This window comes from Mirounga leonina, unplaced genomic scaffold, assembly GCF_011800145.1.
Source record: "Mirounga leonina isolate KUSES-001 unplaced genomic scaffold, KU_Mleo_1.0 Mir_174, whole genome shotgun sequence".
Taxonomy (NCBI): Eukaryota; Metazoa; Chordata; class Mammalia; order Carnivora; family Phocidae; genus Mirounga; species Mirounga leonina.
The window spans coordinates 75468849-75496078 of NW_023270451.1; positions in this window are offsets into that span (position 1 = coordinate 75468849).

The window sequence follows — 27230 nt, forward strand, 5'->3', positions numbered from 1 at the left end:
GTGACAGGATGGGGTTCTAAATGAAAAGATCTCACCCTGATGAGCCATAAGAGTTTCTGCCTTAAAGGTCCTAGGTTTTTAGACTGTCAGTTCATTTGTTTCTAAATCTTCAGCTCTTTTATTTTCCAACTGTATGGAGAAAAAAAATATTGTTAGAAGAAAGCAAGAACCAGACGTGTTTATCTCTTTTAATTCAGGGGAGTTATTTTAAATTTTTCCATGTTTCATCAATAAGACGTGGTTCCTTTACATCTTTATTTGGCTTGTTAGTAAAGGATAAGGTATATCTTATTAAATAAGTATTTCTTGTCAAGCAGTGCACTGATTAAGATTTTTTTTCTTCATTTGTAGGTGTTCCAAGCTCTGATAACCAATATTTCTGGAAGATCTCAATCCTTAAATAAGAAATGACATTACTAAGTCTCTATTCTTAATCATTGCAGGAGGAATACTGCATGTCCAAGGGCTATTCTTCTACAGAAGTAAATGCTAAATTGTATTCTGAAAAATATTGTCAAGTGTGACTTGAAAAATAAAGATTTCCATGCAGGTAAGTTTGGAAAATACTGAGTTAAGCAGAGTTAAACAGATGCATTTACACCAGGACTTCTCAAAACTTTAATGTGGAATATTAAAGAAGACGCATGAATCTTCAAATGAGGAGTGTTCTATATGGCCTTTCCAAGACTTACTGATTTTATCAAAAGTAGCAAAGAAGATTGTATAATTAGTTTTGTTTTGAATTTGTTTTGAGAAATACTAATTTAGAATGGCTGAATAAATAAAAATGGAAAAATTCCTAGGAAAATTTATCCATAATATAACCCACCAGAACCTACTAATGTGAATGATGACTTCAGAACAAATCTATGGAAAATTTTATGTTGTCTAACAAAACATCAGTGTTGTTTGATGGCTACTCTTTCTTTACTCTCATAATTTAAACAAGTATCTGAGGTCTTCAAAGAAAGTGACCACTTCAGCTTCATCCCTACGAAGTTTAATTTTAGCTACTAAACAGATGGAAATGACAGAAGGGGTTCTGTAAATTTATAAATAGTCTTTCAATATCCTAAAGAACTTCAGATGCTTTGTCTTCAAGTAGCTCTAATGAGTTTTCCTCATAATTCTTACTGGCAGAGTATATTGACAGACCACTTCTGACTATTACACATTAAGGCAAATATGTCAACCTTCTAGCTTTATTTTAAAAAGGAATACCCAGAAGCAAATGAAAGAAGGAGGGAAAGGGAGAAGAGAAAGGCAAGGAAGAAAAAAGGAAGAGGAGGAGAGGGAAGAAAGTAGTGTGTCAGATTGTTTGCAAAACGGCTATTTGCAAAATGTTTTGCAAAAGAACCACAATAAGTCCTCAGATCCCTGCTCCCACCCTTTGCAATATGATTTGGGGGGTCCTCCCATCAAGAGGTAGAGGCTATATTTCTATTCCTGAACATAAGTTTGTCCATGTCATTTGTTTTGGTCAGTGGGCCATCACGAATGTGATCCAAGCAGAGATTTGAAAAGCTCTTGTGCTTTGGGGCTTGCCCTCTCTTGCAACTCTGGAACCCTGAGTCCAATGTGTGAAGAAGCCCAGACTAGACTTTTGGTAAATGGAGCCCATGTGGAACAGACAGGAGCCAAATTTCTTGATTTACTTTTAATTATAATTTATTGATTTCCTGCAGTGGTGGATGAAGGTTAGCCTCTATCCAACCCATCCTTCCCATCGAACTTGAAGAGATCCAAAGAATGTGAAACTGAGACTTCAAAGATGGGACATGAGCATTCAGTGTAGAAGAAGCAAAGATGTGGGAGGCCCAAAAGCAGGAAAGCATTGGAACACAGTGAGTAGAGTGGCGAAGAGTATAAGGTGGAATGGAAAAGGTAGACACAGACACGCAAGACCATTGGAACATGTGGAACTTTGTAGCCCTGCAAGAACTGGATTTTATTTTGGGTACCTTTTTTTCTATCAGATTCAAGGAGGGTTTGTTGTTATTGTTGTTGTTGTTTTTTAAAGTCATATGCAATAGTGTTGATACATGGGGGACATCAGTGGAGAAACTCCAAATAACGTAAGCATTTTAGAGGGCAATTTGGCTATACAAATCAAAGGACTTAAATTTTTGCATGCCCTTCAGCCCAGGAATTCCACATTATTTTAAGAAAGCATAATGGCTGTGCAAAAACATCTTTTTAAAATACGATCATCTCACTATTTTTGATAATAGTGAGAAACTGGACATAACCAAAATGTCTAATGGTAAATTGATTAATGAAATAAATTGCAGTATCTCATAATGGATTACTATTGGGCCATTAAAAATTATTGTAGAAGTCTGTATATATGAAGTTGGAAAACATGGAAAAGGGCAGGTTACAAAGTAGTATATTCAATATAATCCCCATTACCTAGAAAAAAAATTGCAGGGAAATATATGACTAAAAAAATATAGAGCCCAATGTTAATATTGGTTATATTTGTAGACGGAGTTGAGCACTGTATTAGAAAATTATTTGAGGAGAAGTTCTTTAATCCCGGAAGGCCTCAAATCTTGTATCCTCCACATTCGAGCGTGATTGCATCTCTGGTTCAGAAATACTGTACAGAGACTCTGTAAATTTGGGGTATTGGGTGTTAAAATCAAAAAAGAAAAATGCGTCAGTCAAAATATAGAGATTATATGCAGTATAAATTTAGCTCTGTAACAGACTACACGAAAATGATTAGAAAAAAAATATGCTTGCCAAAAATTTAAACCTGAGTCTACAACTAAGAAAGTACTGAAAGAGAAAACTACTTGCAGTGCCAAGTTAAAAGTCAAATACAAGGAGTCCAGGCTCTGGCACAGATAGAAGGAGATGGGCGAAGAGAGTTCTTCCACATATGTGAGGATCCAACAGCTGTCCCTGATAGCCTAGGCTTCCACCCGTCACATCGTGCACAAATCAAACCCAGTTAAGAAGGAAAAAAAAATTCAAACATCTCAACATTCTGGTCCCTATAAAGTGGAGCTGCTTCACAAACGACCTTTCCCTCTTCAGGAGTCCATGAGAACACCTTCCTTCCAGGTATGCTCATCTGTTCGGGAGTCCCCAAAAGTCAACCAGACTTAGACTTGGGATTTGTCTCCATGGGGGAAAATACCTTTATCTTCTTTTGTTGATATTCTCTGGTTAATTAAAGGTGAGAGAAGGTGCAGATTTTTTAGATCTTTTTTTTTTTTTAAAGATTTTATTTATTTATTTGAGAGAGAGCGAATGAGAGACAGAGAGCACGAGAGGGAAGAGGGCAGAGGGAGAAGCAGACCCCCTGCTGAGCAGGGAGCCCGATGTGGGACTCGATCCTGAGACTCCAGGATCATGACCTGAGCCGAAGGCAGTCACTTAACCAACTGAGCCACCCAGGCGCCCGATTTTTTAGATCTTAAATAAAAAACAAAACAAACAAGAAAAACCCTTACTTTGCGTATTATTGTCTTTCCCTAAATAGCCTTACAGGGGGAAAAAAATGTTGTCTGTTATCAAGAAATTGTTGTGATTCTTAATTGAAGTTTTTTGAAGTTCAAACTCAACACTGCTGATTTTATTTTCCTCTTTTTACCTTATCTCTATTTTCTCAACTTTCTTCAGTGAGTATGTAATTACTTTCAAGGACAGAAAAATTAATGTTATTAATTTTTATATCTCACTACCAATTTTTATTGCTTTATTTTTAAAATGGAAAAAAAAAATCTCAGGAGCCTGGAGTCTCTGGGTTTGAATGCTAGAACTAATAATAAAGGTAGTTTGGCAGTTGCTGTTGCCCAGAATATGAATTGGGTAAAAAAAAGTTCTCAAACAACCAGATTTCTAACAGTGTTCCTAAGGCCTATTTCTCTTAACTTTATAGGCCCTGGACAAATGCTTGCAATTTTGTAAACTTTCACAAATAAGGGAGAGAATCTAAAGTTGCCATAGAAAATGTAGGGGCAAAGAAGCATTTCCATTTGTGGATAGAAAAGACTATAGCATATTAAATCAGAATGCTTGAAAAGTGGATAATTGTAGCAAATTGCATTTCCCAAAAATGGTCACAGCATTATCTCCCATTCCTCAGGCTCATCTACAATGTGACCTTGACATTCTTCCCATCATGAAATGGGTCTGCTTTTCCTCCCCCTTACTCTGGGTAAATGTGTGACTCACTTGGAACATTTGTAACATTCTATTTAGAATTCAGTGGAAGGGATGCCACTTGACTTTCAAGGCTAGATCAGAAAAGGCACTGTGGCTTCTGCCCTGCTCGCTGGAATACTTGTCCTTGAAGCCTGCAGCTGCCAGGTAAGGAGTCCAACTGTCCTGGGGCCCAGACCAGCCCCAGTGAGAGATCAGAGTCAGACCCCAAGACAACAGGAAGAGATAGTTGCCCAGCCAACCCCCAGCTGCTCTAGCCCTCTGCTGTCCCAGCTCCAGCCGCTATCTGATGGTAACCTCATGAGGGACCCCAAGCCAGACTATTCAGTGAGCCCTCCTGTATTCTTCACCCACAAAAACCATGTGTGTGCTAAAGGAAAAGTACTGAAGGATGTCAAGAGGTATGATTAGGCCATCTAACTCTGCTAACTGTCCCTATCCTTCTCACTGATTACATTTTTTTTTTTTTAATGTCTCCCAAATCCTTGAGAAAGAAATTGCTGGGTTGTAGAAGGTACATATACATCACAAAGAGACAGAGGAAAGATTTATAATAGCAAGTGTTCTAAAGCAGATGCTTAAAGGAGAGGAAAAACAGGTTCCTATCATCAAGTTTTGGTTGGAAGAAACAGTTCATTCTTTTGGCAGCCTTGAAATTTTCCAAGTTGGAACTTAAGGGGGGCTGTGTTGTCCCAAGGACAAGGCTTTAGTCTGCTGGAAGCCATGCAGAGCTTGGTCAAGTCTGTTAGTGGGGATTCTGAAAAATGAAAAAAAGAAGGCAAACTGCCTAGGGACCTCAGGACTGGAAGAACAACAAGGCAATGAGTTCCCTGGGTTTTCTATTTGTCTCTCATATACCTCAAACTGAGCACTGGAGAGAACTACAGGCTGGAACTGCCAACAGTCATTGATCAAAAAGAAGTTCCAAGAACACCATTCTCCTGATGCAGGTAGACCAGGTTCAAGGAACTGGAGGGGGTCCCACAGGACGAGCTGTGAGGGTCATTGGCTTCACACAGAATGGAAAGCAAATATGAGCCAGCAGAAGGTGAAAGCAGAATTGTATTGAAGATATAGAGAGAGATACAAATGGAGCATCCAGAAGACTCAGCAAGGAAAGGAAGGAGACTCTCCTTGCTTGTGGTCTTGGATTTTTATTGGTGAATGTGGTCTGGTGCATGTGTCCTCTCAGGCATCCAAGAACTGGTTGAACAAGGATGAGTGCTCAGGTGTCCTCTATAAGTCACATATGCCCTGGAGCCAGGGGTCTTGGCATCAATTTGGAGTCAGTGGTCTTGAAAAACACTCACAGCAACTTCACCCAGACACTCCTTAGGTATTATCTATTGTGCTTGAAGACTCCAAAGAAATCATTAACTCCTTGACCTTTACAAGGGGGATATACATTAAGGCATGTGTAAGGCTGGGGATACAGGTCCTAATGAGACTAGAGGCAGGAAAAGGAGCAAAGAAAAAAAACAGCCTTTTTTCATGGGTTCCCTTCAGTTTCCCTGTCTCACTCCCTCTGGCACAGGGATCTAAAAAGAGACAGCCCAGCACACAACTGGCAGGGACCTTGTCCATCACTCGAAACCAACCAGGAGCCAGCACCTTCCTGGTCCTCCACTTTGGGCAGAAGCCAACCCAAGAGTGCCATTTCACAGCCTCTCTTCCTCTGAGGGAAACCACAATATGGCACCCCAAAATATGCCTTTTTGACATAAAAATTATTTTGAACCGAAGGCTATTAAAAAGCAACAAAGGCAGCAAAAGCACCCCCTCTTCTGCCTGAAAAAGATTTAATTCTTTCATTGAACAGAGACTCCTCTCAGCCCAGAGACAAACCAGAAGAACCTGCAAACAGATCTACTCTATTAGTTTCCTCCCATAGATTTACCTTCCCACAATTTGCTACCTTTAGAAGATTAAAACTGCTCCTCTTTGTCCTTTCTCTACAAGTGCATTCTTTGTATATAAGCTGAAATTCTAAACTACCATTTTAACTTACTTTCGATTAAGTTTTTCCCACCATGACATGCAGTGCACACGTTAATAAACCATTTGTCCCTTGTTAATCTTTTTGTTAAAGAGTCCCAGTTAGAACTAAGATGGGTAGAAACGGTTTTGCCTCCCCTATATCCCTGTAGCACAAGGTAAATCAGGTAGGCTCTTCCCTGCCCGAGGCAACAAGAGAGATCAAGTGAGAAGCCCACGAATAGCTGACAGCCCAGAGGGCAGAAGTAGGAAAACACTCTCCCTCCCATGGGTCTCCAGCATCCTCCAGCCCCTGGCTAGAAGCAATGGTAGGCCCAGGGAAGTACCTTTCACCCCCATGCATGGCACCAATAGGGATTGAGTGGAATCCTGTCAGCACCAGCCAACCCAGGGACTGCTCTCTTCCTGGGGGCCAGTTGGTGTCTCTCCTGCTTACCTAGCAACACCAGGACCAGAGAAGGGTATTGGGCCCCAGCAGGAGGCACCAGGACAACAGGAGCCCCAGCAGCCTCAGGTGAACTAAGCAGACAAGAATAGCACTCTAAGAGCTCTAAAAATTAAATTGTCATTGGAACCACAGCCCACAAAAGTAAGCCAAGACCTACATCTTAATTGCCTGCTAAAATATAAGATTTAAATAGGATTCAGTCTCCTAACAATATCCTAAATGCCTAGGATACAATAGGCAACACTCATCGCACCAAGAACCAGGAAAATCCCAAATTGGATGCGAAAAGACAATCAACTGCCAATACAGAGATGAATCAAATATTGGAATGATCTGACAAAGATTTTAAAGCAGCCACGATAAAAAAAAAAAAAAGCTCTTAGAAGCAATTACAAGTTTTCATGGAACAAATAAAACAATAGAAAATATCAACAAAGAAATATAAGTTATAAAAATGGAAATATAGGGGCACCTGGGTGGCTCAGTTAATTAAGCCTCTGACTCTTGATTTCAGCTCAGGTCATGATCTCAGGGTTGTCAGATTGAGCCCCATGTTGGGCTCCACACTGGGCATGGAGCCTGCTTGAGATTCTCTCCCTCTGACCACATATCCCCACCCCTGCTCGCATCTGCTCTCTCTTTCTCAAAAAAAAAAAAAAAAAAAAAAGGAAATTATAAAACTAAAAACTATAATGACTGAAATAAAAACTCACTGGGTGGACTTGTAGTAGAGGGCAAATGACAGAAGACAGAATGAGAACACCAGCTACTAGAATTTACTTACTGAGCAACAGAAAGACAAAAGACCTGGTGAAGGGTGGGGAACTAAACAGAGCCTGAGGTCCTCAGGGGACAATAACAAAAGATCTAACTGCTGGATCCCCAGAAAAAGAGAAGTAATGGGGGACTAAAGAAATAGTGGCCAAAAACTTGCCAAGTTTGGGAAAAGACATAAACCTACAGATTAAAGAAGCTGGGCAAATTGCAAGTGAAAGAAACCACATCTAGGTACATGACAATAACTTCTGAAAACTGAAGTCAAAGGTACTATGGCTAACACGGTATCATACAGGCATGGAAATCTGTAATTACATTGTGGCAACACAATGAAAATCCAGAAACTGATTCATGTATATGATATTTGAGTATATAAATGAGTAGATACATATCCATGTATATATACATACGTATATGATAATTGAGTGATGAATGTTGGCAGCTCAAATAAATGGAGAAAGGATCAATTATTCAATCTACAGTTGGGGACAATGTCTTCCTATTGGAATAATAAAGTTGGATCTCTCTCTCACATCATAACAGTATGATCAAAAATTAATTCTGGTCAGATTAAAATGTTAAACATAAAATGTACACAATAAAACTATAAAATGAAAAAAATTCAGGCAAATGTCTGTCATAATCTTGGGATGAAGAGCTTTTTAAGCTTGAAATGAATTAAAAAAAAAACACTCAGAAATTTTGTTTCATTCTCCATCTGACAGAAAATGAGTGGCAAGAATAGAGCATTTCTTGAGATTGCTTTTTAGCTCTGTGAATTTTCTTAACGCTTTTCCTCAGATAATTTAAAGAGAATTTATCATCTATATCATGCAACGAGGTCTTCATACTGAAGTCTTCATGAAAGAGTTCAGCTGCCTCCATTCTGACCTGACTTTCCAGTTGGGTTCTTCTTTCTAGCTGGTCTCAACTCTGGCAAAAGACCCTGCAGGCAAAGCATCCCATGATGGAAACTGAAGCTACCCCTCAAGCAATAAGGACTGCCCTGATCCAACAAGACTGTGCCCGTGATTGATCCCAAGGCAATGATCGACTTGATCTTCACTGCCCACCTGCACTTACTCACCGACCTTTGTCCCACATCTTCCTTACGTAAACCTAGAAGTATTTTTGGCACTTTGGAGACAGTCTTTGAGATGCTAGTCCACTGTCTCCTGGTGGTAGCCTCATTGAAATAAATTTCTTTCTTGTTTCACCACCACTCCTTTATCTGCCATAGGATTTTGTCAGTGGTGAGTGGCTGAACTTAGTCTGTTTGGGACCCCCAGAGCCAGATGCTCTTGCACTCCTGCACCCCAGCTTCAAGATGGTTTCAGCCACATCTATCCCTGTCTTAGTCTGCTTGGGCTGCTATAACAAAAATACCATAGAGTGGGTGGTTTTAACATTTATTTCTCACAGGTGGAGCCCGGGAAATCCAACATCATGGCAGTGGCAGATGTGGTGTCTGGGGAGAGCCCACTGCAGATGGCTATCTTCTTATTGTGTCTTCACATGGCAAAAGGAACAGTATTGCTCTCTGTGGTCTCTTTTATAAGGGCACTAATCTCATTCACCAGAGCTCCACCCTCATGACCTAATAACCTCACGAAAACCTCCTAACACCATCATATTGAGGATTCAATTTCAACATACGAATTTCAGAAGGACACATTCAATCTGTAGCATTCTCTTCCATCAGAAAAGTAACAGCCTCTATGTTACATCAACCACAACTGACAACAAGATTAAGAAAGTCAGTATTTGGCTTTCCCAGTCTCAGTAGTGGAAATTGCCACGAACTGTCTGCAACAAAAATTGCAGCTGAAATCACCCCTAGACTGTTGTGTACCTTGGAAAATTAAGCTCTACCCCTACAGGAGGAAGCAACCTGGTGTCATTTTCTTTTGTAGTCTTATGTTGAAACTCTACCAATGCTTAAAGCTTCTGTTTTCTTTAGAGTTGTAGTTCATTTTGTACTTCATTAAAAGGAAGTTAATACTTATAATTATAGCCAAGTTGAATCTGTTGGTCAAAGATTCTGGGCTCAGCTCCACATACTTCTGTTACATCATGGTACTGCTCCTCCTTGGAGCCCTGTGGCAAAATTCAAACATTTTGTCTTGCATTTCTATCTTTTTTAACAAAAAATATAAAAAACAGGAAAGAAAAGACTATAAAAGGAGAAGGGTGGTATAGAGCAATAACAGATAGATTCTTCTGTAATTTATCCAGATAGCAAAATTTAATTTTTTCAAAGATTTATTTATTTATTTATTTATTTGAGAAAGAGAGCATGCACACATGCATGAGCAAGCTGGGGGAAGGATAGAGGGAGAGGGAGAGAGAGAATCCCAAGCAGACCCCCCACTGAGCACAGTGCCTGACAGAAGAAAGCTCGATCTCACGACCCATGATTTCACGACCTGAGCCGAAATCATGAGTGGGATGCTTAACCAAATGAGTCACCCAGGAGCCCCATCCAGATAGTAGAATTTAATATTAACAATTTCAAAGAACTATAGGGGCAGAAAAAGTTATCAAAATGCTCATATAGTAACACCAATATTCATTTATTAAATTGTTAATAATAATAAATACCATAATGTATTTTTAGCAATAAAGTGACAAAAATGCCATAGGTGTAAGCTATTCTTTCTCTTTTCCTACCTTTCCTGAACTAATTTTACAAACTACGAGAGATCTATACCTACCACCTCCATTTCATTTAACTTACTTTCTTTCTGTCTACAGTATGACTTATTTTGGCATTTAGATTCTCACATGATATCATTACCAAAATGATTCCAGATGGAATAAAAAGTGATGTATAGAATGTCTTATAAAGAACAGTAATTTAAAATGTTTGGTCCCAATGCATGAATAAACAAACAGATCAAGAGAACAAAATATAAACTATAGAAATAGATCTAAATGTATATGGGAATTTAATATAGGATAAAAGCAACACATCAAATAGTAGGGAAAAATTGATTTGTAATAAATGGTGTTGAGATGATGAGAAGCCATCTGGAAAAAAATTAACTTGGCTCCCTATCTCATTCTTTCTGCCAAAATGAGCTTAACATGAATCAAAATTTTAAATGTAAAAATGAAATCTTATAAGTAGTAGAAAAAAACCATAAATTAATCTTGATATATATCTAAACAAGACACAAATCCCAGAAAGTAGAAAGGAAAAGATTGATAAATTGCACTCCATAAACACTTAAATTTTCAGTATGGGCAAAAGTCCCACAAATGAACTTTAATGACAAGCCGGGAAAAAATAATTATGACATTATTGGGCAAAGTACTCATTTTCTTAAAATAGAGAGAGTTCTTAATAAACAACTGTTTCGACCCAGCAATTCAGGTTTTGAAAATTTAACCATTGGTGTTCTTGCATATTAATACAAAGACATAGTTACAAGACTGTTCATTGCAGCCTTCTATGTAACCCAGTAGACTGGATTTAGGGTTGTTCATTCTGAGATGTTCAGGGGAAAACTGTGTAGCTTTTTTAAAAATGGGCTACAAATCTACTAATCTAGAAAGGTCCCAGGTATATCATTAAGTAAAAGAAACAAGGGGCAGAAGACAGTTTGTAATAGGCTAGCTTTGCTTAAAGGGTATTCATCCATATGTATATAGAAAATTAAGTACTTGAGACCCATTGATGTGTCTGGAGACCTGGGTTGGACAGGAATCTTACTATTCATTCTATATTCTTTTGTACTATTTGACTTTCTTTTTTGCATGGGAATGTAATATATGCATGTACTTCTTTTCAAATAAAAAAAAATCTATGTACAAAATTAAGTAAATAGTGACCAAATTTCTGAAGGGAAAGAACTCTAAGAGTAAAAATGAAAAAAACAATCAGAAGGAAAAAGATTGATCAATTTGACAACATAAAATGAAAATCATCTATATTATAAAATACAATAGTTAAGCTGCAAACAAAAAAACTATACACAAGAAATTTGACAGTTTTATATCTTCAATATATTATTATCTCAAATAAATTAACATGACAAACACCAAGAACCCAAGGTAAACACTCAAAAGACATAATTCACAAAAGCGCCCTTACATTTTCCTTCATAGCACTTAGGACTATTTTAATTCTATATTATTGTGTAACTATTTGTTTAGTGTCTGTCTCACAAACCTATAAGATCTCTGAGGGCAGAGGAAGTTTGTTTTGTTCACTATGGTGACCTCACAAAGGGCATGCTGCTTGACACATTGTAGGAACACAATAAATATTGATGTACTGTACTAATCACGTCCTCTTCACCCAGTTGGGGGGGGGGGTTCCTGCCCCTGGGGTCATTAAAATGGCTGAAGACACAATTCCTGACCCTGGACACCCTCCTTTCACCTGGACAGGTGATACTGACAGCAGTTTACTAGTGTCACATAATCGCAGCCTAGAGAAGGAAGACACACCAGGTAAGGACCACACAGGGCTTGTTCTTGGGAACAGTGAACAATGAGATGCCAAGGGAGGCAGGCTTTGCAGTATCAAGATGGTGGCATGCCTCTTGGTTCCTGCAGGAGGATGTAATTGGCTTCTCTGGATAATTCCACTCACTGGCAGGGAACTGAAGCCCACTACTCAAGGATATGCAGGAACTGTGTCAAGTCCCTCTGATAAGGAGGGTTGTTTGGCTAGAAGACCTTATCCTTAAGAACAGAATGGAGTTGAGGAACTTGCCCTTAGTCCGTGGAAGGCCATCCTGATTTCACCAGATTTCAAAGCAGCACATGATGCTGGACCTTAATTTTAAAGGTCCACATTTGATAGATGGAATACTTAAAATTTGACATGTGTTCTCAGGACCCTGGGATGGAGCCCCGCATCAGGCTCCATGCTCACCGGGGAGTCTGCTTGTTCTTTTGCCTCTGCCTCTCCCCGGCTCCCCCTCCCTGTACCCTCTTCCTGCACCCCCTCTTCCCATGCTCCTTCCTGCACCCCTTCTTGCCCCCTCCAGCTCATGCTCATGCTCTGTCTCTTTCTCAAATAAATAAATAAAATCTTAAAAAAAAAAAAAACTGTCAGGAAACCCTGTTAGATCAAGGGGAGATAATTTTATTAGACTCACTGCAATGAGGCAGAACATGACCTTGCCAGAGTCTCAGCCATTTCTCAGAATGGGAGATTAAAACAGGATATATTGGGGATTTTAGTGCCTGGACTGGGAGATGTTTAAAGTAGGTCTTACAAGATGGGGAACTGTTGAGGATTGGGCATAACTTTGGACTGTTGGGTACTATGAGGCAAGGGAGTCTTGATCTGTTGTTGTTTTTAAGATTTTATTTTTAAGTAATCTCTACATCCAATGTGGGGCTCCAACTCACAACTTTGCGATCAAGAATCACATGCTCTACTGACTGAGCCAGCCCCTGATTTGTATATTTTAGTCTTAAGAAACACTTATTTGTTGATTCATAAAGTATGCCCTAGAGCAAGCAGCTAAGTTGCTTTTACTTATTTTCAGTATTAGTTAGCAAGGTGATGAGTATATTCCTCATCCTAGAATTGTTTAGCTCGGGGACAGGAAATACGTTGAGTCTCAGAACTGTTTAACTTGGGGAATGGAAAGTATGCCTGCTCCCAGTACTGTTTAACAAAGGGACAGGGAAACACTTGAATTTCAATCTTCACATCAAATATACCTGATTAGTAGACTCTCAGGATAGAGCTTACATAGTCTCAACCCAGGTTTATCTACACTACTTACTACTCTGGTAATGTGAGACAATGTGCCTTCTTTGGGGATTCTATACCAACGATGTAATTCAAGAATTAAATTTTTTTAAATGAATAAACTGATATTCTTCATGCTCAAAATGGACATTGCAATAACGCACTGTGCACTTTCCATTCTTTTTGGCCAGCCACAGGGACAATATTCAAAATTTAATAACCAACAGAGCGTGGGCATTGAATAAGCAGAATGTGAATAGGCTGTACTAAAACCAGTTTGAGTATATTAGGAAAATATCAACCCAGCTATCCCACATCCAGACACCAAATCCAAAAATAGATGGGAAAGACGATTTTACACCCCACTACAGAATCCTAATGAGCTTAACACAACAAAGTGTTATTTATCATTAACGCTACACTTCCACTGAGTGTTTGTAGGCTCTGTTTTATGTCAACAATGTCCTCACTCGGGACCCAGGTTGATAGAACAGTCATTATGTGGAATACCAGTCACCTTCCAAAAATGAAAAAAAAAAGCGCTTTTCAGGTTCTTGCATTAACAATTACATGTCACTTCTGCTCACAATTCATTTGTCATTTCTAGTTACTTGACCCCACACAATCACAAGGGGCTAGTAAATGCAATTCTACTATATGCCTGGAAGGGGAGAACAACATACAGTGAATAGCACTAGTGACTACCATTGTATACTTTATAGCCATGAAATACTTACTTTACTCTTCCTCGGGCACATTCACCACATCCCCGAATTAACAACCCAAAAGTCTCACCTAATTATATTCTCAAGCTCAAATCATGATAGACCCTACATTTGGAATGATATCTGGATTCACTACATCATATCCAGATGTAGCTTCTCTTCATCTAAAGAATTAGTGTATTAGTTAGCTATTAATGCAATAATGACGTGTAACAAATCACTCCTAATCTCAGTAGCTTAAAGCAACAAACATTTCTGTTTTCACTCAAGTTTGACTCGGTTCTGTCCCAGGTGTTTCCACATTTTCTTGGTCCAAGAGATATGCTCGTTCTGTGACAGTTTATAGGAGCACAAGCCAAATGCACAACACTTGAAGCCTTTACATATATTATACACATTTATATTCCATTGGCCAAAGCAAGTCACATGTTCACATGTTCACACGTTCACAAATCACAAAGCAAGGCCATATTCAAAGTCATTAGGACAGGGAGATATACACCTTCACAAGGGAAAAGTGGAGAGGAACAATTATTTGATGAGCAATAATCTGATTCATTATACCTGTGAGTTAAAAGTATAAACTGCCTATCCCTTCTACACCCCTTATACAATGGTGAATGGGTACAGGATATACACAATATATTCCCATTTGAAAAGGGAATAAGTAGGAGATACACTGCTAATACTGGTCCATTTTAGCATCAAGTTGCTCCTTGACAAGGTTTACAGTCTACGATTTGCTGTGACCCTTGGTTCCACACTTTCAAATGTCCTTCCTTTTCTATTTTGCTCCTCAGCTATGTTTGAAAAGATCATTGGAGAATATGCCTTCTTGGGGACTGAGTAGATTTCTTAACCTGTTTCCTGCTGACAGAAGGTTGGAGACTAAGGAAGATTTTATATCTTATCTTTTAGTCTAAGATGGTGGTTCTTTTGGCACCTACTCTAGTATTTATTTGGTCCAGTTAAATGAAAACACCAATAATCCCATCCTATACTTCTAGTTATACTTTTTGGGGTTTTCTATATTTTTTGGCTTTTTTGTCCCATGATTCTGCTGGGCTTAACTGAGCATTCCTGAGTTTATCAAGCACCAGTGGGAGAACCACTCCCTTAATATCTCTCTCCTCCCCCACCCCCCCACCACCACTCCAGGTCATTGGTCTAACTAAAAGGATTTACTTGCCTTTGCCTTAATTCATTAAAAGGTTTTACAAAGGGATGTGATGGTCACACCCTTGATTTAATCCTTGCCAAGAGGATAAATTCTTATTGGCCTTGGTCACACAAAGGTTCTCTGCATTTTATATTGCTGGTTGGGCCTGAAAAGTAGTCCCTTCTTCCAACCCTGAAAATTCTCAAATTTCTGGACTTTCCATTCCCTTTCATTTTGGCAGGAACACTTGACTACCGCAAAGAGTATCACTGTCATCTAGTCCAGCAAAGGGATTCAGAGCATGCAGTGGCTTGAATATGTAATTTGACTATTTATATGTCTTTCCTTAGAAGGGAGCAGGGCTGTGGGTGCAGGAGAGGTAGTGAGAGTTGTCTTTACTACCAGAATTTTTTAATTAAAGAAAAAAAAAAACCCTCACCAAGGAGGGTTGTAGAACAAGTAGAAGCAACTTCTGTTTATGGCTTAACATTAGGTTAAAAAAATATTCTTCTGAAAAATCCCTGTGACTCACCTCCTTGAATTCTGAATATTTTCCGCACTATCTTAGGAGTCCATTACTTTCGTGTGTAGGAAAAGGGCATGGAATCAATCTGTTCTTTGTCCAGTTATTCCTTCTCAACAGAGAGTGCAAGGCTGGCATATCCGGCTGGAAAAGAATCAGTATTTAATGCCAAGGTGGCAATGAATGCAGTAGAAGTTATAGTCATATGGGTCTGCCTAGAATAGAAGACCTATAGGAAATAAAAGAAATGTTAGATGAGTAAGACCAGTTAACCAAAGTCTACCACCACTGCCTTCCTTTCTTCTTGTAGAAATACCTTTCTACTCCAGGCCCCCTTCCCCTTCTGCTGGGATTCTGACAAGTTATTTCTAGTCAACTGCATTTGCCTTCAATCTCTGCTTATTTCAATCTCTCCTAATAATTTATTAAGGCAATGTGTGCCTCAAATGTCACTTTCATTACATTATAATCTACTATTAGTAGTAGACTTTTTAAAGATTATATTTTTTTTATATTTATTTTTTTTAATTCTTATGTTAATCCCCATACATTCCATCATTAGTTTTAGATGAAGTGTTCCATGATTCATTGTTTGTGCATAACACCCAGTGCTCCGTGCAGAATGTGCCCTCCTCAATACCCACCACCAGGCTAACCCATCCTCCCACCCCCCTCCCCCCCCAGAACCCTCAGTTTGTTTCTCAGAGTCCATCGTTTCTCATGGTTCGTCTTAAAGATTATATTTTTAAGTAATCTCTACACCCAATATGAGGCTCAAACTTACCACCCCAAGATCAAAAGTCACATGCTCTCTCAACTGAGCCAGGCAGGCACCCCAATAGTAGATCTTTAAAGGCTCTTTGATTTTACCATCATGTAGTAAATTTGAATTTTACAGCTTAGTTAAGGCTACTATGAGGAAGTATTCACAATACTTTCAAAAAAGGGCAAAATACAATACAAAAGTAATCCCTAGTTATATTGTTCCTATAGAAAATATTCTTGAACAACAGACTTACTCTCTAAATTTCAATTTTTTTAAAAAAAATCTGTAACATGTAGACAAAAATGGGTTCCCCCCACTCCCAGGAACTGAAAACTTAGAAAACCTTTAGCAGAGTGCCACACATAGAGTTAATTGCCCAACAAAAGTTTGCTATTTAGAATTTATTTAAAAACTTAAAGATGAATTATCAACTAATATCTGTATAAATATAAAATCAAATCACCTAGGTACCAATAATTACTTTCTTAACAATCTTAAACTGCTTGATCTAATGATAGTCTAGGCCCAAGGAAAAAAACTTACTTTGATACCCATTCTTGATTCCCATAAGTGAGGTCTATCTGTAGCTGGGAGTTAAAAGTTCTTCTCAAACTGCACCTTCCAATAATTTAATGGGAGTCTTATAAGTGGTTGTGCCTCACTTCAGGTGGCCCTTTCCAATCAACTTTGGCCCATTTTCTTTCTGTTTGTGCTTAAACACGTTTAGAGCCACATGGCCCTCTGGTTCCAAATTATACTCTTAAATAGCCATTTAAAAACTGTTCCTTCTTAGAGCCAAACAAATGGAGAGTGTATTATAAAAGAAGAGATCACAGCTATACTAAGCCTAGGTCTACAATGTATGATTATCCTCTTGCAATCCTGAGAAGGTTTTCCTAGTAACCAGCTTTACTAACTTGCTTTATTTTTCTCTCTTAAAGCCTTTGAAGATCATTTCTCCTCCCTTCCAGCCTTTGAAGTTATTCTGAATAGAAAACTAAAGATTATCTATTAACTGCCCTAGCACATTTCTGAACACTCCAGAAAAACCTGGGACTCCTTCCTGGGCACACAGTCACTGTCATTGGCACATGGCTTCATTGATTATAGCTCAATCTCTAACATGACTAACCAACCAACCAACCAGAATTTCTTGAACACTTCCTATTTTCTGGGCACTATGGTAGGATTTACAAATATAAGAGTGAAATGCAGACACTGACCTCCATAGTTTCATTCTAGTGCTGTCTAATCCTCTAAACCTGTGCTATCCAATACAATAACCATAGCCAGACATGGCGATTGAGCATTTGAAATGTGGCAGGTCCAAATTGAGGTGTACCATAGGTGGAAAATACACACTGGACCTTGAACCAAAAAATGTAAAATATATGGTAATAATTTTTGTGTTGACTGCATGTTGAAATGATTATGTTTTGAATATACTGGGCTAAATAATACATATCAAAGTTAATTTTACCAATTTCTTTTCACTTTTTTTAAAAGTGACTACTAGAAAATTTAAAATTACATATGGCTCACAACACATTTCTGTTGGATAGTGCTATTCTAAACATATTCATCAAAATTATTTGAAAAACTTGCTAAAATGTAGATTCCAGGTCCCATCCCCTATCTATAGAATCAGAATGTCTGGGTAGTGGAGTCCAGGAAAAAGAATTTTCAACAAATATTCTAGGTGATCCTTATGCAGACATAAGCTTAAGAATCACTGGTCTCTTGACTAGTAAACCAGGAGCCATGAGTTATTCTTACTTCAAATAAACTTATTTTCATTGTTTAAGCAGATGATAAGGCAGATGACTGACCATTAAGAGAGGTTCTCTCTAGTGAGTACAAAGTGGTTTCTGGCATGATCCCAATAAAGAAGAGGAACAAAAACAAAGCACACTTTATCTGGGCAATCCATTGCATAATCACTCTCACATGCATTATCTGATGTTATTATGCAAGAGGCAGGTACTTTGATAAGAGAAAAAGAAAATGTAGGCTTGGTTTACAGGCAGTCTAAGGACTGTCTTAACCACCTGGTTTTCCAACCTGAGGGGTCAAATTGAATATAAAATTTGAAAATTCATTTTGTTTGTTTTTGGGGGAAAAGGGGTGGAAGGATAGGGAGAAAAAATACCAAGCAGGCTCCATGCCCAGCACAGAGCCCATCACGGGGCTCCATCTCACAACCCTGAGATCACAACCTGAGCTGAAATCGAGAGTCAGAATCTTAACCATCCAAGCCATGCTGGCACCCCCAAACTTCTCATTTTGAACTTTCTGTGTCTATGCACCAGTTTCTTCCACAAATACTGAGGTTCTACTGTGTTCCAGGAAACATGTGAAGTGCCAGCTATGGCTGAGACTGACAGATGTTTGCCTTTCAATATCTGCTCTCATCTTCTTTCTTTGTCACAAATTTTCATCTGACCAAATAGCCAACCAGAATACGAAAAAGAATTCTGCACTTCTCATAATTTTTTTAAATATATTTTTTTAATTTTTTGACAGAGAGAGAGACAGTGAGAGAGGAAACACAAGCAGGGAGAGTGGGAGAGGGAGAAGCAGGCTTCCCGCTGAGCAGGGAGCCTGATGCAGGTCTCGATCCCAGGACCCTAGGATCATGACCTGAGCCAAAGGCAGACGCTTAACGACTGAGCCACCCAGACGCCCCTCTCATATTTTTTTTTTCAACTAGATGTTGGTAATGTGACTAAGTTCTAACTACTGGGATATAAGAAGTATTACATAGCAACTCACAAGAGGATCCCTTAAAAGATAATTAGCACTTCTGCTTTGCCCATTTTTGCCTTCCTCTTTTATCCTGCTGCCCAGAAAATGAATGGATCAATGGGCTCCATCTTTGATCATGAGTTCAAGGTTACCATTTAGATACAGTGGGGCAGAAAGGTGGAAGTCGCTTGGGTTCCAGAGGGTTTTGTGGTTTTGTGTAGAACCACCATACCAACATTAGACTTCCTTCCTTTGCATAATGATATAAATATATATATACTTGGTACAGCACTATGGAAAACACTATGGAGGTTCTTCAAAAAATTAAAAATAGAAATACTATATGATCCAATAATTCCACTACTTAGTATTTACTCAAATAAAATGAAAATGCTAATTCAAAAAGATATGTGCACCCCTATGTTTATTGCAGTGTTATTTACAGTAGCAAAGATTTGGAAGCAACCTAAGTGTCCATTGATAGATGAACTGATAAACAAGATGTGGTGTATATACATTCTGGCCAATGACCAAACACTGCAGGCAAAGAGAGCCTCTACTGATGACTGGCCTAAGGGATAGAGAAGCAAACACACAACAGCAGAGTGCACACAGCACACACTAGAGACACTCCCTGAAGTGCCAGGCCCTGGACACTATATGATCTCTTCTTCATAAAGCCTTTACTTTCAGGGGCGGGAAACATAACAGGTTTTTCTAATACACAGAGAAAGACAGAGACTTAGACAAAATGCCAAGAGGGAAGAATTCCTCCCAAATGAAAGAGCAAGTTAAGGTCATAGCAGAGATCTAAGTGAAACAGAAAAAGTAACATGTTTGATGGAGAATTTAAAGGAATAATCATAAGGATAATCACCGGGCTTGAGAAAAGAGTGGGAGACTTCAGGGCAGCCCTTACCACAGAGATAAGAGTTAAAAAAGAACCAATCAGAAATGAAAAATACAATAACTGAAATTGGAAGCAGACTTGATACACTGAACACAAAATGAGAAGAAACAGAGGAATGAGTAAGTGATATAGAGGACAGAATAATGGTAAATAATGAAGTTGAACAAAAGAGAGAAAGAGCTATGGAACACTAGAATAGATTTAGGGAACTCAGTGACTCCATCAAACACAATAACATTCATATCATAGAAGTCCCAAAAGAGGAAGAGAGAGAAAAGGGAGCAGTAAACTTATTTGAAGAAATAATAGCTGAAAAAGTCCATAATCCAGGGAAAGAAACAGACATCCAGATCCAGGAGGCACAGAGAATTCCCATCAAAATCAACAAGAGTAGGCCAGTACCAAGACATATTGTAATGGAATTTGCAAAATATAAGGACAAAGAAAAAAATCTTGTCCTTAACCTATAAGGGAAGACCCATAAGGCTAGCTGGGGATTTCTCAACAGAAACTTGGCAAGCCTGAAGGGCGTGGCATGATATATTCAAAGTGCTGAGTGGGAAAAATCTGCAGCCAAGAATACTCTCTATCCAGCAAGGCTATCATTCAGAATAGAAGGAGATATAAAGCATTTCCCAGACAAAAGCTAAAGGAGTACATGACCACTAAACCAGCCCCACAAGAAATATTAAAAGGGACTCTTTCAGTGGAAAGGAAAAACCAAAAGTGACAAAGATAAGAAAGGAACAGAGAATATCTCCAGAAACAATGAAAAATCGAGAAATAAAATGGCACTAAATACATACCTATCAAGTGTTGTTCTGAATGTAAGTGGACTAAACACTCCAATCAAAAAACAAGGTGTCACAATGGATAATGAAAAACAAGACCCATCTATATGCTACCTACAAGAGACTCATTTTCTTTAATTAATTAATTTACTCAATTTTTTTTTTTTTTTAAGTAGGCTCTGTACCCAGTGTGGAGCCCAACACGGGGCTTGAATTCATGAACCTGAGATAAACATCTAAGCTGAAACCAAGAGTCAGATGCTAAACTAACTAAGCCACCCAGGCATCCCAAGATTCATTTTAGACCTAAAGACACCTGCAGAATGAAAGTGAGGGGATGGAGAAACATTTATCATACAAATGGATGTCAAAAGAAAGCCAGAGTAGCAATAATTCTATTGAAAAAACTGGATTTTAAACCAAAGACTGTAATAAAAGATGAAGAAGGGCACTATATCATAATAAAGGGGACAATCCAACAAGAAGATATAACAATTGTAAATATTTATACATCCAACGTGGGAGCACCCAAATATATGAAGCATCTAATAACAAACATTAAGGAACTCATCGATAATAATACAATAATAACAGGGGACTTTAACACCTCACTTACGTCAATGGACAGATCATCTAAGCAGATAATCAACAAGGAAACAATGGCTTTGAATGACACACTGGGCCAGATGGACTCAATAGATATATTGAGAACATTCCATTCTAAAACAGCAGAATACATGTTCTTTTCAAGTGCATATGGGACATTCTCCAGAATAGATTACATACTAGGTCACAAATCAGGCCTCAACAAGTACAAAAGATTGAGATCATACCATGCATATTTTCTGACCACAACACTATGCAACTTGAAGTTAACCACAAGACAAAATTTAGAAAGACCACAAATATATGGCGATTAAACAGCATGCTAGTAAACAATGAATAGGTCCACCAGGAAATCAAAGAAGAAATTAAAAAATACATGGAAACAAATGAAAGAAAACACAATGGTCCAAAACCTTTGGGATACACCAAAAGTGGTCATTGGGGGGAAGTTTATAGCAATACAGGTCTACCTCAAGAAGCAAGAAAAATCTCAAATAAACAACCTAACCTTACACCTACAGGAGCTGGAAGAAGAATGACAAATGAAACCTAAAGCCCACAAAAGGGGGGATATAATAAAGATTAGAGCAGAGATAAATTATATAGAAACTAAAAAAAAAAAAAAAGAACAGATTAATGAAACCAGCTGGTGCTTTGAAAAAATTAATAAAATTGATAAACCCCTAGTAAGACTTATCAGAAAAAAAAAGAGAAAGGACCCAAATAAATAAAATCACAAATGAGAGAAAAGAAATAATAATCAACACCACAGAAGTACAATTATAAGAGAATATTATGAAAAACTATATGCCAACAAATTAGACAACCTGGAAGAAATGGATAAATTCCTGGAAACATATAAACTACCAGAACTGAAACAGGAAGAAATATGAAACTTGAACAGACCAATAATGAGCAAGGAAATTGGATCAGTAATCAAAAATCTCCCAAAAAACAAAAGTCCAGGGCCAGATGGCTTCATGGGTGAATTTTACCAAATATTTAAAGAAGAATTAATACATATTCTTCTCACACTATTCCAAAAAATAGAAATGGGAGGAAAACTTCCAAATTCATTCTATGAGGCCACCATTACCCTGATAGCAAAACCAGATTAAAAACTCCACTAAAAAACAGAACTACTGGCCAATATCCCTGATGAACATGGATGCAAAAATTCTCAATAAAATGCTAGCAAATTGAATACAACAGTACATTAAAAAAATCGTTCACCGTGATTGAGTGGGATTTATTCCTAGGTGCAAGGGCGATTCAATATTTATGAATCAATCAAAACAATGCATACATTACATTAATAAAAGAAAGGATAAGGCACTTGGGTGGCTCAGTCGGTTAAGTATCTGCCTGTGGCTCAGGTCATGATCCCGGTGTCCTGGGATCAAGTCCCGCATCAGGCTCTCTGCTCAGCGGGGAGTGTGCTTCACCCTCTCCCTCTGCCTGCCTCTCTCTCTCTCTGTCAAATAAATAAATAAAATCTTTAAAAAAAAAGAAAAAAGAAAAGAAAAGATAACTATATGATCCTTTTAATAGATGCAGAAAAAGCATTTGACAACATCCATTCGTGATAAAAACCCTCAACGAAGTAGGGTTAGAGAGAACACACCTCAACATAATAAAGGCCATAAATGAAAAACTCACATTTAATATCATCCTCTTGTCAGGAACAAGATAGGGACGTCTGCTCTCACCACTGTTATTTAACATAGCACTGGAAGTCCCAGCTTCAGTAGTCAGACAACAAGAAGAAAAAAAAAAAGCATTCAAATCAGCAAGGAAGAAGTCAAACTTTTACTATTTGCAGATGAAGTGATACTATATATGGAAAACCTGAAAGACTCCACCAAAAATTTCTGGAACTGATACACAAATTCAGTAAAGTGGCAGGACACAAAATCAATATACAGAGATCTGTTGACAATTGCACCAAAATGATAAGATACCTAGGAATAAACCTAACCGAAGAAGTAAAAGATCTGTACTCAGAAAACTATAAAATACTGATGAATGAAATTGAAGATGACACAAATAGAACAAGATTCCATGTTCATGGATTAGAAGAAAAAATACTGTTAAAATGTCTGTACTACCCCAAGTAATTTACACATTTAACACAATCCTTATCAAAATACCACCAGCATTTTTCACAGAGCTAGAACAAACAATCCTAAAATTTGTATGGAACCACAAAAGATACCCAATAACCAAAGCAACCTTGAGAAAGAAAAGCAAAGCTGGAGGCACCATAATTTGGGACTTCAAATTATATTCCACAGCTATAGTGATCAAGACAGTATGGTACTGGCACAAAAACAGACACAAAGATCAATGGAAGAGAATAGAAAACCCAGAAGTGGACCCACAACTATATGGTCAATTAATCTCCAACAAAGCAGGAAAGAATATCCAATGGAAAAAAAAAAACCATCTCTTCAGCAAATGTTGGGAAAACTGGACAGCACATGCAGAAGAATTAAACTGGACCACTTTCTTATACCAGACATAAAAATAAATTCAAAATGGATGAAAGACCTAAATGTGAGACAGAAAACCATCAAAATCCTAGAGGAGATCAAAGGCAGTAACCTCTTTGACATCGGCCATAGCAACTTCTTACTAGATATGTCTCCTGAGGCAAGGGAAACAAAGCCAAAATAAACTATTGAGACTTCATCAAAATAAAAAGCTTCTGCACAGCAAAGGAAACAGTCAACAAAACTAAAAGACAACCTATGGAATGGGAGAAGATATTTGCAAATGACATACCTGATAAAGGGTTAGTATCCAAAATATATAAAGAACTTATAAGACTCGACACCTAAAAAACAAATAACCTAGTCAAAAAATTGGCAGGACATGAATAGACATTTTTCCAAAGAAGACATACAGATGGCCAACAGACACATGAAAAAATGCTCAACATCACTCATCATTAGGGAAATACAAATCAAATCTACAATGAGATATCACCTCACACCAGTCAGAATGGCTAAAATTAAGAACACAAGAAGTAACAGATGTTGGTGAGGATGCAGAGAAAGGGGAACCCTCTTACACTGTTGGTGGGAATGTAAACTGGTGCAGACACTCTCAAAAACAGTGTGCAGTTTCCTCCATACTGAAAGATAGAACTACTCTACCATCTAGCAATTACACTACTAGATATTTAATCAAAGGATATAAAAATACTGATTTGAAGGGATACGTGCACTCCAATATTTATAGCAGCATTGTCAACAATAGCCCAATTATGGAAAGAGTCCAAATGTCCATCAACTGATGAATGGATAAAGAAGATGTGGTATATATACATACAATGGAATATTACTCAGCCATAAAAGAGAATGAAATCTTGCCATTTGCAATGATGTGGATGGAGCTAGAGAATATTATGTTAAGTGACATATGTCAGTCAGAGAAAGACAAATACCATATGATTTCACTCATATATGGAATTTAAGAAACAAAATAAATGATCATAGCAGAAAAAAGAGAGGCAAATGAAGAAACAGACTCTTAACTATAGAGAAAAAAAACTGAGAGGTGCCTGGGTGGCTCAGTCGGTTAAGTGTCCAACTCTTGATTTCAGCTCAGGTCATGATCTCAGGGTTGTGGTATCAAGCCTCATGTTGGGGTCCACGATCAATGTGGAGTCTGCTTGTCCCTCTCCGTCCCATCCTCCCCCTGTTCATGTACTTTCTCTCTCTCTAAAAAATAAGTAAATAAATAATCTTTAAGAACAATAAAAAAGAGAACATACTGATGGTTATCAGAGGGGAGGTGGTTGGGGGAATGGGTTAAATAGGTAATGGGGATTAAGGAGTGAAGTTGTGATGAGCATCAGGTATTGTATATAAGTGTTGAATCACTAAACTGTACACTGAAAATAATTTTACACTGTACATTAACTAACTGGAGTTTAAATAAAAACCACACACACACACACACAGATGTGGTGGATATATATAATGGAATATTACAGAGCCATAAAAAAGGTGAGACCTTCCATTTGTGACAACATGATGGACCTAGAGGTATCATGCTAAGTGAAATAAGTCAGACTGAGAGAGACAAATACCACCATATGGTTTCATTCATATGTGGAATCTAAAAAACAAATGAATAAACAAACAAAAGCAAAATCAAGCCTATAAATATCGAGAACAAACTGATAGTTGCCAGAGGGGAGGGGAGTGGAGGGATGGGCAAAATAGGTGAAGGGAGTGGGAGGTACAGACTTCCAGTTATGGAATGAATAAGTCATGGAAATAAAAGATACAACATAGGGAATATAGTCATTGATATCATAATAGCATTGTATGTTGACAGGTGGTAGCTACACCTGTGGTGAGCATAGCAAAAAGTATAGGGATGTTGAATCACTATGTTGTACACCTGAAACTTAGGTAACATTGTGTGTCACCTATCCTCAAAAAAAAAAAAGAAAGAAAGAAAGAAAAATATAAAAATATGAACTTAATTTTGTTTTAGTCAATTTGTTTGGGGATTTTTCTGTTACCTGGAGCTGACCTGAATCCTAGTTAATAAATATCTCAATTTAAAGCTGTAATGTTATAAAGCTGTAATACTATAAATACTATAAATTTATAAATACTATAAATTTTCCAGATCAATGCCTTGATTTCAACTTATAATTCTGATCACATTTTTATTGCCTCTCTTCTCTGGAGATCTCCAACTCCTCTTCTATGATATGTTTTCTGGTTTTATAGGTTAATCACAGAGAAGTTTCTCACCTTTTCTTGTTAATATTGTATCAACCTCTCCCAAGCTTATCTTTCTAGACCAAATATTAAAGCTTCTCATGTACACCCTCTGTGAATTTCTCCTTAGACTTCTTGCAGCTGTGTTGTTAGATAATGTTTCATATTTTTCTAGTTATGTTATTAGATGCAAAAAAAAGTGTTGATGAAGGTTATGTGAGGTTTTTTGTGAGTTATAAATATAAATGACCCTATTTTATTTGTTCCTTTTTGCCTTGTATTCAACTTTATTTGGTATGTATATAACAACACCTCTATTCCTTATGTTACTTTGATTTTTTTTTTTTACTTGCTATATAGTTAGCCATCAGTGCTCCTCTACTCTTCCCCTTTCTACACCTGCTTCAGGAGGCTATGCAATCCTGACTGGCCAGTTGGGAAACTAACCACAAATCAGTACATAGAAGAAGTGGTCCGAGCATTTATTGCTCTGACTCCCTCCATGCAAGGTCACTAAAAATTTGATCAGAGCTCAAGATCCTGTCAGGTGTCCTCTCTGCTCCACTCTCCCTCTCTATCTTGAGGCCCTGGTAACCACTTCTCCCTTTGCTAGGGTTAGGTCTCAATGGTAACAGGACCCTGCACTTGTTATTCCCAGGGTGCTGTGGTTTCTCTCTACTTTGTCATCACATTTGCAAACAGTCCATTTATAAATCCTTCTCAAATTATTCTAATTTGAGTGTGACATCTGTTTCCTCCTGGGACTCTGAGTGACAGAATTAATTGGTGCCAGGAGTGACCCCAGAAAACATATCCTCAAAATAGACTTCTAGATTAGGTTCACTCATGTATTTAAAGATAACCTCCTTGCTGCGGGAGGCAGGGCCAGGACTAGAATGAAGCACCTGGAGCACAAAACTTAAGGAGACGTTCACTCTCAGGGTCAGGTGGATTGCGAATGTACCCTAAATGTCTCACATGCTTCCCCTGGTCCCATCCCTAACGTGGAGAAGAGTGGGGGATGGCAGCATGGAATCCAAATAATTCATTGCATGCTATGGTACCAAAATGACTCAAATTATCACCAGTGGTAGATTGGGATTAATTAAACAAGGAAGCCATTAGAGGTGACCCTAATGCCATGCCAGCCT